Here is a 13,987-nt window from a genome sequence, read left to right as displayed (position 1 = left end):
ACTGAGCTGTACTGATACAGGCCTATGTCACACTGCTACACTGAGTGTTCACTCTTCCATTCAATGTGCCAACATACATTACTTCACATGAGCCCTGCAGTCAGTGATCTGTAGCGCAGGACGGTGGTTTCACTCTTCTCACAGACTCTCAGCCCCAGCACTCCAGGGGTTAAAGCTACAAGACACCAGCAGTGTGAACCACTGGCAAGCTGTCTGAGCTACTTGTGCATCCTGGTGGCGTAGCAGAGACGTCAAACCAGTGTATACGTACTCTCCCTCCCCCCTCTCTGTCAGCCTTCCACCAAAACACCACCCTAATGGAGGACAGAGAGAGCTAAGCACAATAGGCCTGATTAGTGGTGCTGGCAGGGGCGTGCGCAGCTGCAAAGTCATTTTGGGGTGGTCTAGCAAAAATCTGCTAATGGCTCAGCCGCCATCTTGTGCATAGAGGCGTCCACTGCCGGCATCTCCTATCCACCGCTCACGTACATAAGCGGGAACATTGGGCACACATTGGTCACGTGAGCTACACTATGCAGAGTGGCTCTCCTAAGATGCTAGGGCCTCACCAGTTTCAAATGAATTATCAGTGGATAACTGGGCAACGCACAGAAAACCTGATGCACCTGCATTTTTCTATCCCACGTTACCTCCCACAAACACTGACTACCCATCACTCATTTTGTGAATAAGTCCTCTGTGCACGCACTATTGCTAATCATTCTCCACACATGCACAGTGGCATAGAATCGATTCACTGCATCCGACATCGGCTTTGCGTGCACATCTGAAACAAAACTGCTCCAAATATATCAGCTGCTGTGCTAATCCAGTCGTCATTTAGGGGCTAAATATAAGCAGCTGAGGGGAGCACTTATATACCACAGGAAAACCTGTTATTTCCCCTACCCTGCTCTGTGTCAGGGAATAGGCCAATGATCTAACTACATTTCCCCATCTCTGCTCTGTGTCAGGGAATAGGCCAATGATCTAACTACATTTCCCCTACCCTGCTCTGTGTCAGGGAATAGGTCAATGATCTAACTACATTTCCCCTACCCTGCTCTGTGTCAGGGAATAGGTCAATGATCTAACTACATTTCCCCTACCCTGCTCTGTGTCAGGGAATAGGTCAATGATCTAACTACATTTCCCCTACCCTGCTCTCTGTCAGGGAATAGGCCAATGATCTAACTACATTTCCCCTACCCTGCTCTGTGTCAAGGATTAGGCCAATGATCTAACTACATTTCCCCTACTCTGCTCTGTGTCAGGGAATAGGTCAATGATCTAACTACATTTCCCCTACTCTGCTCTGTGTCAGGGAATAGGTCAATGATCTAACTACATTTCCCCTACTCTGCTCTGTGTCAGGGAATAGGTCAATGATCTAACTACATTTCCCCTACTCTGCTCTGTGTCAGGGAATAGGCCAATGATCTAATTACATTTCCCCTACTCTGCTCTGTGTCAGGGAATAGGTCAATGATCTAACTACATTTCCCCTACCCTGCTCTGTGTCAGGGACTAGGCCAATGATCTAACTACATTTCCCTTACTCTGCTCTGTGTCAGGGAATAGGTCAATGATCTAACTACATTTCCCCTACTCTGCTCTGTGTCAGGGAATAGGCCAATGATCTAATTACATTTGCCCTACTCTGCTCTGTGTCGGGGAATAGGCCAATGATCTAACTACATTTGCCCTACCCTGCTCTGTGTCAGGGACTAGGCCAATGATCTAACTACATTTCCCCTACCCTGCTCTGTGTCAGGGAATAGGCCAATGATCTAATTACATTTCCCCTACTCTGCTCTGTGTCAGGGACTAGGTCAATGATCTAACTACATTTACAGGTTTATTTTTGCATTATTTATTACCAGAAATTCATATAGTGTACACATTTTCCGCAACACTTTACAGAGAGTATTGAGGCATTCACATCAGTCCCTGTCCCAAGTGAGCTTACAGTCTGTGTCACATAGATACATATACTCAGGGTCGGACTGGCCCACAGGGGAACAAGGCCCACCTCCTCCTCTAGGGATTAGGTTCCAAACTGTATCCTAGTGCACTTTAATTATACATTATACGTATGTTACCTTATACTGCACAGGACTATGTGCCCAGCCCATGCACTCTCTTACAGTTAGCCGGGCCTCTGTGGGGGTTGACCACACCTCCACTATTGCCTGGCCACACCCATAAACATGGGCCCCTATCACTGTATTACCTCGGTGGGCCCTTCTTGCCCCAGTCCGACACTGCATATACTCACTAGGTTTTTTTTTGTCATTGGCTACTAATATGTTTTAGGAAAGTGGAAGGAAACTGGAGCACCCAGGGGAAACCTATGCAAACACGAGAGAATATAGAAGCCATGATCAGGAATTGAACTCATGATCTCAGTGCTATGAGACAGCATTGCTGATCACTGCACCATCCGTGCTGTCTGTTAAAGTGCAGCAAAATAATCAATTTTGTTTTGCAGCGATAGAAGATCTATTATCATCTCAATTGACCAAAAAATACAGCTGGAGTAGCTGAGCGATCAGCAGCTGCCCAGAGATACGGACTGGCAGTGCCAGGAAGAGTGTTACTGTTGATTGGTCTGCACAGTGGTAACTTACCTCGTATAGCGGTGGCATCCTAATGACTTCTGGCGGATGATGCAGCACGTCTGGCAGTATCGTTAACCCCTAAGCCTCCTCCCTAATGCCTAAACCTAACCCTCCCGCCACCTTGCCTTAAACCTCACCTACAACCTAACCCTCCCTTCCCATAGCCTAACCCTAAGGCTCTGGCCACCCACACATAGCGACCAAGCGGGTCCCACTGAGCGGTACCTGCTTGGCCGGGAGGGGGGTTTTGTTTTCACACGGATCCTGTTCTGCAGGATCCGTCATTGAAACACTGGATTTCAATAGAACACAGCGCACTGTGTGAACACATACATTGAAATGTATGTGTTCACATTGAAATCCTGCCGTCCTGTCATCCGGCCTGACCGCAGCATGCTGCAGTCGGATCCGGTGGAGGCGGGACTGTTGCACATGTGTGGGCGCCCGCAGCCTAACCCTCCCTTCCGGGTGCCTTACCCTAACTCTCCTTCTAGTGCCTAACCCTAACCCTCCCCTTCCGAAGCTTAACCCTAACCCCCCCAGTGCCTAACCCTAACCTCCTAGTGCCTAACCCTCCCCTTCCTGAAGCTTAACCCCAACCCTCCCCCTAGTGCCTAACCCTCCCCCTAGTGCCTAACCCTAACCCACTAGTGCCTAACTATCCCTTCCTGGAGCCTAACCCTCCCCCTAGTGCCTAACCCTCCCCCTAGTGCCTAACCCTAACCCCCTAGTGCCTAACTATCCCTTCCTGGAGCCGAACCTTCCCCCTAGTGCCTAACCCTAACCTCCTAGTGCCTAACCCTCCCCCTAGTGCCTAAACTTAACCTCCCCTCTGGCAGCTTTACTCTGTACCTACTCCTAGTACCTTACCCTAAGCTTCCATCCTGCAGCCTAACACCCCAGTCCCTGCAGAATTTTAGCATTTTACATACAGTATCTACATTGGGAACATGCAACATTCTGCAGATGACATTGTGTCAACCTTATGACTACATCCCATTGTGCCAGGCAGACTTTTATGTGACAATTTGTGCAAATGTAGGACGTTATGGCTGCCACCCTTTGCCTGCTCTCTGTCATATATTTAGACCTTTCCACATCTAGCCACACGCTGATGCTGTCATAACCGCTCCTAATGATGTCACACACAGCTACTGATGTTGGCAGCATGTGATAATCTTGTATGCATCCCAAATCTGTACAGAGCTGAATGGGATCTATACAGCAAGTGGAACGTACTTCCATATCATCAGTCGGTGGGTTCGGCATTTGGGAAAGTGTTAAAAAAAAAATAATGAGGGGAAAAAAGACAAAGGATTACATTATCATATACAGAAACAAGCTAAATTCACTTGCAAGAATATTTTTAGACCAGTAATATTTTCATTAGACACATAAAAAATGAAGCACTGTGTCGTATTTCCCATAAACTCCATTTACTGGAAAAGAACAATCGTCTGTGTACACCCCATTTATAAGCACCGTCAGACATGCCCCATCTAGCAATGGCTATTACACCAGGCGTAGGAAGGCAGGGGAGGGGCGCTGATATAATTTGTGGATATGTTCTGTTTCGGAGCCCAGCACTTGATGGCTGCTGCACAAAATAGCTGTCTGTTGGATTAATTGGAACGCTTGGAAAATTACTTTTATTGATCTGCCATTTGGTTTGGTGTCTAAGGGAGTCAGTTGTTGAGGAAATTACATTCAATTCATTTTTAGAACCAGATTGGTGTATAAATAGATTGTCAGTTCTGGACATCAGCCAAAAGAAGTTTATTTCTGCTCACTTCATGGATAAAGACGGAAAGTGGCTCATTTTAATATTCTGTGCTTAATGCATAGCTCCCAACTTGACCCATTTCACTCGGTACTCCAGGGTCTGCCTGTGTTGTTTTTTTTCCACTTACTGTATTTTCCAATTAAACTTACCTAAGCTGAATTAATGAGGATAATATGACCTAGTTCCATTATACATTGGACTTCTGGTGACCTTGTGGCCCAAATGGAGCCATACATTTGCATCTCGTTAAAGGCTGAAGGGTCAGCGTTGATTTATGACCCACATAGTATAAGGGGAGGGCAGAGGGCAGTAACCATACTGTACATTGCAAGGGCAGATTTTAATTTTTTTTTTTAATTATGTTACATTTTTGTATATTTTATGTCGGAAAATAACTGTGACTGGAGTCACGTGAGCAAGTGAGAGTCTAATTATATGTAAAGGTTTCTTTACGGTGAGAGTAGTACAGACAAGAAATGTCTTTTTTGAAAAAAGCAACCTTTACAAATGTATTTTTATAGCGCCAGCATAATCCATTGCGCTGTACAGTTAGGAAAACGGTAATAAAACAAGACTGGCTGATAACAGACAAAGCGGTAAGAGGGACTGTTTGCAAGCTTATGAACTGAGGGCCTAAGTCAGACCTAATCGCTGTTGTGCGAAATTGCAAAGCAGCCGATTATCGAATGACTGCGCATGCGTAGGGATCGTAATGCGCAGGCGCGAGGCCAAACTGCAAAAAAAAAAAAATCCTGCGTCTTTGTTTATCGCTAGGCGTATGCAGATTGATTGACGGAAAGTTAGTGTTTGGGGGGTGGTAACTGACCATTTTCTGGGAGTGTCGGGGAAAAATGCAGGCGTTCCCAAATGTTTTCAGGAAAGATGTGTGACGTCAGCACCGGCCCGTTTAGCCTGTTTCTTTTGCACTGCAGGAGAAAGTACTGGCCTGCACACAGACTGCACAGACTGGAAAAATCATTAGATGGTGAGTGAGTTGCGAACGGATTTGCAGCGGACCGGCGTTTGCAAATCTTTTTGCACGGCGTATGCAGACTTGCACGGGCGGATTTTCACTCTGTCTGGGCAGAGACTGTCTGATCGCAAATTCACAGAGGAGCGATCAGGTCTGAATTAGGCCCACAGTCAGAGATGCATTGTCAGCTGTGAGTATGAACGCAGCGACTGTATGAAAGCATGCAAATACCGCAGCCATCTAGATTCGTATTGGGACGCCCACTGGCGGCTTTGCAAATTTTAGCGTTTGTGTACAAAAACGCATAATCGGTCCCAGATCAGTCCATTATTGATGCTCTCAGTTGCCGTATGGTCGCGCAGCACAGCCGCTGGACGTAAGACACAGGAGTCATTCTTACTGCATACAGGATTACAGTGGTAGGCTCAGACATGCTCCCAAAATGGTTGAGACACGTCTGTGGTTTGCCGCCACTCCACTCTGCCTACTTCAAATGGTTCCTGAATATTGGCACATGGGCGTGGTGACTTAGACATATGTGCAGACCGACTATAATCGCTCAACTGCATAAAAATTGTGTTTGCATACATCTTAGAATCTATAGTTTGATGCATGAAGTTAAGTGCTACATATTGCATACTGATCAAGCCAGATTGCAAAGGTGGAAAGTGCTTAGTGGGCTGTATGATCCAGTCATTCGGCAATTTTGGTCTGGGATCAGAGGATTGTTTCAGTATGGAAAGAACACATGTAAATTTTGTTTGAACTGTACATTGGAGCTATTTAGGTAGAATTGTTTAAGGAGATTATGTGGATGGTTGTGGAATTTGATAAACTTGCCTGAAGATGCTTTGGAGGTTAGAAGAAAGTCTTATAGTGCAAAGGAGGGCCTTCCACAGAGTCAGGTAAACGTTCTGGGAGCAGGTAATGAGTGTGGATGAGAGATGCAGATCTTGTGCGTAGAAGAGGTGCTGAGCTGGAAGTTATTTGGAGACAAAGGATGGGATATACTAAACTTTGTATCCGTGATGTAAAACATCCCGCCACTTATCACGTACATACTTACTGGGTACGTACTTAGAAATGCAATTAGTATCACAAAGGACAGCTCTGCCGATAAGATCTGTCCTTTATGATCACTGGACTTCTGGGTGTAGGACAAGAGGTGGACTGGCATACGGACCAATCCCTATTGTAGTGTATTGCCCATGCAGTCATTGCAACTGTGTGAATAAGCCTTAAAACAGCCACAAAAAGACCTCCACATAATACAGTAGGTGCAATAAAAGTTATAATATAAATCATAGAATTTGGTATCTCATTGTGATTTGGAGAATTTGTTCTTTCCGTGGAGATTTTAGTGTAGTTTTGTCCTAATGTCCTTCCAATCCTGATTAAGGGGCAGATGTACTAAGCTGTGAAAAATGATAAAGTGGAGAGAGATAAAGTACCAGTCAGTTAGCTCTTAACTGCTATGTTACAGGCTGTGTTTGAAAAATGACAGTTGATTGGCCGGTACTTTATTTCTCTCCACTTTATCACTATCCAATGTTTAGTACATCCTCCCGTAAAAGGGAAGAACAACTGGAATATGGCATTGCACTTTTGATTATATCCCATGTCCCCCCCTTTTTATAGACATTTCAGCAAACAGAACTACAAAGCAAAACAAACAAAACTCCTGTGTTTGCCGAGACAAATGTAATTGTAGTGTTATTCAACTTTGGCACCTAAAGTGAGGAGCGTATGTCTGTCGTTATAGCTTTCATCAGCTTTCAGAATGAGAAAACGCAGCACACTCTGATCTCTTCCATGATCCATACCGAGCCTGAAAACAACCCGATGGCACTCGCTAATAGATTTGTGTTGTCTCCCCCATCTCTGTGCTTTAGCTAATCTCTATAACTGTCACTCTGATGGCCACGGGTCTGAGCGCTGTGATGTAAACATCTGCGCAGGCACAAGTTATTTCCCCCCTTCCGTAAATGTATGAAGCTTTAACTGAGAACCAGCTCATAAAAAAAAACATTTCCATGCGTCGACCTGTCCCATGTCGACCATTCTAATATGTCGACCATATGTCCATGTCGACCATGTCAATTTCGACCAATAGTGGTCGACCAAATGACTGTCGACCTTAACATGGTCATCCATCCAAACGGCTACCGCTTATAATCTGCCAATGTTTGTTTCTGGATCAATTTTTTTTTTTTTATTATTTTTGAAAAAACTGTGAGAAATTCTAAAGAATTATTGTTTCTGAGTCCCTCTAATGTTACTTTGGCCTTGCGTTGGGGATCACTGTCCTGCTATATGCCGAACTTTCGCCCAGACGTTAGGTGTTTATCAGACTAAGGGGTTTATTCAGAGCTGGCCGCTAATGTGGGCGCATCGCAGTTTGCCGAACATCGCACCTGCGTAGTCATTCACTGTGCGGGTGCATCCCCGAAGGATGGTGTTGGGTGGGTGGCGATGCAGAGTTGCGAGGATGTGGTGTGTAAAATGGGGGCATGTCAGGGGTATATTTGGGATGGCTGCGTGGCGCCACATGCAGTGTTCTGAGAAAAGCACTGCAGTGCACCGGATCGATTGCCAGCGCACCAGGCTGCGTAGGCAAGGGTTGACCTTAAATCAATACATCTGCAATTAAATTGCGGATGCACCGCGGGGTGGCACCACACACATGCTGGACGGTCTTGCCCTGTGCTGGGCGGCCCCCAGCATGTGAGTAGATGGAAGCAAGATCTGCGTGCATCTCTGGATAACCCCCTAAAGCAGGTGCATCTGCAGTATTTCCCTGTATATTGCACCAGCCATTCTCCCTTCTATTCTACCAACATGAATACAAAATATAAATAAAGTGCTGTTCGATTCAGCATATAAGTTAAAAACATTTATTACATACAAATACAATGTGTGATTAAAAATATAAAAAATATATAAATTCTCTATATCAGCCACCCTAGGGTTAATAACACCGGCAAGGGCGTAGCTACCATAGGTGAGGGCAGTGCAGCTGCTATGGGGCCCAGAGCTGAGAGGGGCCCACCTTCCCTGTCACAGTTACATGTGTTATATACATTTTTTACCATTGGGTGGTACGTAGGGGTCCTTTCAAACTATTTCCTTGGGGCCTGCAATATATCTAGGTATGCCCCTGGACTTGCTCATTGTAGTGTGGTGTAAAAATAAACTGGGGGGTATTTTAATGTTATATAATATGAACCGGAGCTCTGTAATGAGGCACAATATGAACGGGTTGCACTATATATCATAATATCTCTGTAAAGCGCTGCGGAATATGTGTGCGCTCTATAAATAACTGGTAATAATAATAATTAATAATGTGAGTTGGGGGTACTGTGCGGCATTATGTGTACTGGCAGCTCTGAAATGTGACATAGGGTGAACTTAAGCACTACTGCGATTCATAAAATAAACTAGGGCACTAGTATGGGGCATAACATTAAATAAGGCTCTACTATGGTTCAGAAAATGAACTAAAACCCTAGTTATAGGGCATAACATTAACTGCTGCAGAGAAGTGTCTCTCTAGAAGCATTGGGACGGGGGGCCCTTTAAAATGTTGCTATGGGGCCCACAAAGTTCTGGCTAGGCCCCTGAACACCGGGTTCCCGGACGCAGACTGCCGGCAGTGGGGGGGCTCTATCACTTCCTCCCTGCACCTTACAAGTCACGCCCTCGTTATTATGTGCACACCTATTGCATTGAAATGTGGCCAAAACTATATTTCAGTCTCATGTGGACAATCAAAACTTTTCCGTATAGCAACAAGGTCACTGTCATGCTGTTAGTAATCAGTAGACGTGTTTTTACATGGTTCATCCGTAATGGCTTCCTTCGGGTCACCCCACCCCCACATGGGCCAATGTCATAAAATACCTGTTCTCATATGGTTGACTGGCCACCTTTACTCCAGTTCAGCTACTGCGCTCTGCAGCTCCGTCAGATTGATTAATGGCCCCTCTGTGGCTGTTTGCAGAGAAACTATGAGTTACAACAATTGGAGCCAGCATTTGATGGAGTTCCCAGTTCATGATAACTGAACCTACTCTGCCCACTGGGCCATCCAATCAGTTACATCTGTTTTGTACCAATTTATGAACTTAGATGACTTTAACTTGTTTGGGAAGCTCTAGCAATCATTGTAATATCCTACAGGTTCACAGCCTCAATAATGATTCCTCAACGGCGGAGTTTTTATACAGAAAAGCAGCGGTTGTTTTATGTGGTGGATCCAGTTGTGTCCTCGTCTGCTAATTCTGTTTCGCTTTTCATCAGTTGTACACATACAGCTTCCATAACACAGGGGTTAAATAGTTATGAAGCCAGCATATTCTCTTTTATGCTTAGGATGTTTTTGTAACAGAATTATTATTATTTTTATATATGTTTTTGAACATTTTTTTTTTTTTTTACTTACAGTGCTTTGAAATTAAACGATCACACAGAACAATATTTCTGAATTTTGTTATTCCGTACAAAGGGAGAATTGGAACAGGGAGGCACTGGAGTATACTGAGCTGCCAGAACAGCACTGAATGGAGAGCTGATGCTCTAAACCGGTAATGAGCGTGAAGACAAAGCCTTTGTGCCAGTTTAAGGCATGTTTGGCATGCAATTTCCTGCTAATTACCATCGCCTTGTGTTCTGCAACAACCGCCGCTCCCAGCCAGTCAGGCAGCCCCGTTAATCAGCAAACTCACCTTCCTTTGAGATGGGTCACAGCTACAGTGTGCTAATCAGGCTTTTCCCCCGAGTGGGGTGTGCACTGTGCTCCCAGCTCAGGAGTACAGAGCGACTTAGGCAATGCCCTTTCATTGTGTCAGAGAACAGGCCTACAGTAAGAAATGGCGATATAATGATTTCCTACCCAGAGGTTTATATTAAAGTGCAGCATACAAAAAGGTGCAAGCCCTTTAAAGTAGGCATAAAACTAAATAAAGAAATATAAAATAAAACATAGGCATAGGAATGGCAGCATTTCTTTTTAGAGAAGATTAAAACAAACATATAACCAATTTAGTGATATCATCAGTGCAATGCCTCTGTAGCCTACACAGATTACCTGCAGGGTATTTGGTAAGGACCCCAAAATTCAGTGTGGTCTCAGTATATATGTTGATAGCTACTGATAAAAATATGAGGGGCCGTTCAAGTCAAAATTACAGCTTTCTGGGTATAACATATAGCTAATTGTTGCTTTCTGGATATGGTGTATTTTGACTTGAACGGCCCCTCATACAATTATACATTAATGTCCTCCCCCACCCCTGCCTTCCTCACTCCAATTCCAACTTGTTTTTTTTAATTATTCATTAAAATTCCCTACACAACACATACACAAATACTACATTTGCCTGCTCATCACGTTTGATGAGCAGGCACTTTGCGGTGCGGAATCCGGTGTTGGGCGGTAGCGGGTAGCGGCGGCGGGCAGCGTGACTTGACTTGTGCGGCGGAGGCGGGCAGCGGGACTTATGTGGCGTTGGGAGTTATGCAGCGGCGGCGGTGCTAGGCGGGACTTCAGCGGCGGTGGGACTTCTGCTGCGGGACTCGGCGGGCATTTTGGCTGCAGGTCTGGATCATGGATCTAGTCCCTGCAGCCATTAGGGCACCATAGTTCAGGGCTTTGCCACTTTCAAAAATGGCGCTGAAGTGCAGAACCATTTTTGAAATACAAGATGGCCACCGCGAGCCAATCACGGCTCGCGCATCATCACCCCGGCCAGTGCCTCACCAGCAACTGACCTCACCGCACACCACTGCTTTATACATACCATAACACATCAACAATGGTAGGTCTGGCAAAGGGTTGGTAATGCCTCTGAGCAGCCTTTATATAGTGATTGCCCCGGAGGAGCCTTATGTGTACGGTCACACGCTGCATGTGTACGCAGCCAGGAAATGTGTATAAAAGACCTCTGGAATATTCACACTCGAAATGGAGGAGTGCAGAAACAACATGGACTTTCTGCATGAATATTTGGTAAATCAGGGGCTTCACCCTGCAAATCTAGAGGAAATGGAGGAGGTGGCTGAAGCTGCTTTTTCATCACCTGTTGGAGAGTGCCCCAATCTCCTCTTGAAGATGTTGGGGAGCCAAATGGGCTCCAGCAGCCTGGTACAGATGAAGCTCCTCAAGCACACACTTCTAACGTGCAACAGTCAGAAGACACCTCTGATTAAACAGAGGACGACCTTCCTGGTAGACCAATGCCACGTCTCACAAGCAAGGAAAATGCAATCCTGATCATTTATCTGTATCTGCTTTCCCATCCATCTCGGCATACGTCATATCCATCTTGGCACACTCCATATCCATCTCAGCATACACCATATCCAGAAAGCAACAATTAGCTATATGTTATATCCAGAAAGCTGTAATTTTGACTTGAACGGCCCCTCATATAATTGTTGTTCAATGTTCAGGGCTTTCATTAACTTAGCAGCGCCGCGGTTGTGGCGCTATTAAGTTACTGAAAGACCTGGACAGTGGATAACAAGAATAAAGCAGTGGTGTGACAGTGTGTGTAAACTAAACACTTACATGCACTGACACTGACTGCAGAAGACACTGGCTGGCACTATCTCTCTCGTCTCACCCTTTAACAGCAGCACTGACAACCGCATGCAGGTCACTGTCAGTGCTGCTGCTGCATAATCACCAGTGCCAGGTTAAGGACCACATGGGCCTGGAGCTGAAATCTATGAAGGGCCTATTGTGTACCGTCGCAGGGGATGTGACCAGCAACAGCGGGGGTTGTCACTAGGGGTTGTGTCACGCAGGGCCCGCCACACATTATTCCTTGCCTGAGTCAAAGCCGCTCTGGGTCCTAGGTGTAAATTTACTAAAGGTTCTAAAAATGAAAAGTGGTGATGTTACCCACAGCAACAAATCAAATTCTCTCTATCGTTTCTCTATTGCATCCTAGAAAATGATAGACATAATCTGATTAGTTGCTATGGGCAACATCACCACTTTTCATTTTTAGAACCTTTAGTAAATATACCCCCTAGTGTCTGCTTTCTGTAGCAGGTAAGCTAAGGCGCAGGATCAAATTTGCTGGTGGCGCTCCCCACAACCTAGTTGCCACAGGGGCACATTGCGCTAGGTAGCTCTTATACACATTGCACCAGGTAGCCCATTTTACACATTGCATGAGGTAGAGCCTATTATACACAGGTAGCCCCTTATACACAATTCACCAGGTTTCCCATTATTCACATTGCACCAAGTAGCCCCTTATACACATTATGCCAGGTAGCCCATTATACACATTATGCCAGGTAGCCCATTAAACAAATTGCACGACCTAGCCCCTTGTACACACTGCACCAGCTAGCCGTCACTCACATCCGGCGCCTGTGGTCCCTTGGCTCTATGTTCTCATACTTCCACCCAGCGTGAAGCTGAGCGTAAGTGAGTAGTGGCAGGAGGCGACCGGCAGTGGTAAGTGGCCAGGGGGCGGCAGGCAGCAGGAATCGGACAAAAGAGGACGGTGGGGTGGCCGTCAGGAGGAAGTGGCCAGGACTGGGGGCGGCCGCCCGGCAGCAGGAAGCATTGTGATGCGGGCAGCAGATGGGTGCTGATGGCGCTGGTGAGGTGACTGGAACGCTCACCCGCACATAGAACCGCCACTGGCGGGATCCCCTGAGCCGGACGAGCAGAGACCCTCCCCACATCCCTCCCCCACAGCCAACAACGCAGCCAACAAAGCCCCTCTCAGTGCACATAGTGCAGCCAAATGCACAAGGACCGAGCATCCACAGACGTGAAGATCACCCGCCTGAGCATAGCTTCCAAGTGAGCAACCCACCCCAGCAACATGCCCATATCACCACACACACCAGCCCCCCCCCCCCCCCCCCCTCAACGCCCTACACACACAGCCAGTTTCCCCAGTCCCTATATACACTGACACACACCCTGTCCCCTCCAGCCACACCACACACGCACCCTGTTCACCCCAGTCCCTACACACACACCCAGCCTGTGCTTAGCAACACACATTCCTGTTCTACTCTGCCCTTCCACTCTCCCCCATTTCCCCCAGTCAGTCACTAAGCCTTCCGGACACAGCAGGAGTAGGCAGGGACACATACAAAACCAGGAGAAGTCGGGGGCGTGGCCTAATCACGGGCCCGTGGCCACGCCCCTTTGAGAAACACCCACCCCATCCTCCTACCATTCAGCAGCAAGCACCGAACGAGGCAGCTGGCAGGCAGGGGGGTCACAGGACAGAGGACAGCACAGCAGGAGTCACTCGTCATCCCAGCAGGCAAGTCCACTGATGGCTGCTGCGGTTCTGCATGGTGGTGGGAGGCGCTTGTGTACATGTCACAGGGGCGTGCTTTCATGGGCTGAAAGCACGTCCCTGCTGCACTGAGGGACCTCTATAGGTGCCGCTTTCAATGCTTTTTTTAATGGGCTTTTCCAGCACTCTTCATGGCCACGCCCCCTGCTTCCGGCCATTTACAGTTAGCAGCGAGAGGCACCATTCAAGGTGCCTCCGAAATCTTTTTTTTATGCTAAAAAAGATTAGGTTACTATGAGAAGATACTTATGATACAGAACATGTCATAAGT

The 13,987-nt window shown here is 46.5% G+C and overlaps 1 protein-coding gene across 1 annotated transcript in view; it reads right to left on the bottom strand.

Annotated features, from left to right (window-relative positions):
• The window catches only part of NSG1 (neuronal vesicle trafficking associated 1), a 164,040-nt gene extending 150,433 nt beyond the window's left edge, over positions 1 to 13,607 (bottom strand). The window contains exon 1 of the mRNA XM_063923338.1: positions 13,588 to 13,607. The gene's annotated coding sequence lies outside the window, so the exon portion shown is untranslated. The remainder of the gene's footprint in view (positions 1 to 13,587) is intronic.
• Between the last annotated feature and the right edge of the window lie 380 nt (positions 13,608 to 13,987).

This window comes from Pseudophryne corroboree, chromosome 1 (assembly GCF_028390025.1).
Source record: "Pseudophryne corroboree isolate aPseCor3 chromosome 1, aPseCor3.hap2, whole genome shotgun sequence".
NCBI lineage: Eukaryota > Metazoa > Chordata > Amphibia > Anura > Myobatrachidae > Pseudophryne > Pseudophryne corroboree.
Note: the sequence above shows the minus strand (reverse complement) of the source record. Positions and strands in the feature narration are given on the sequence as shown.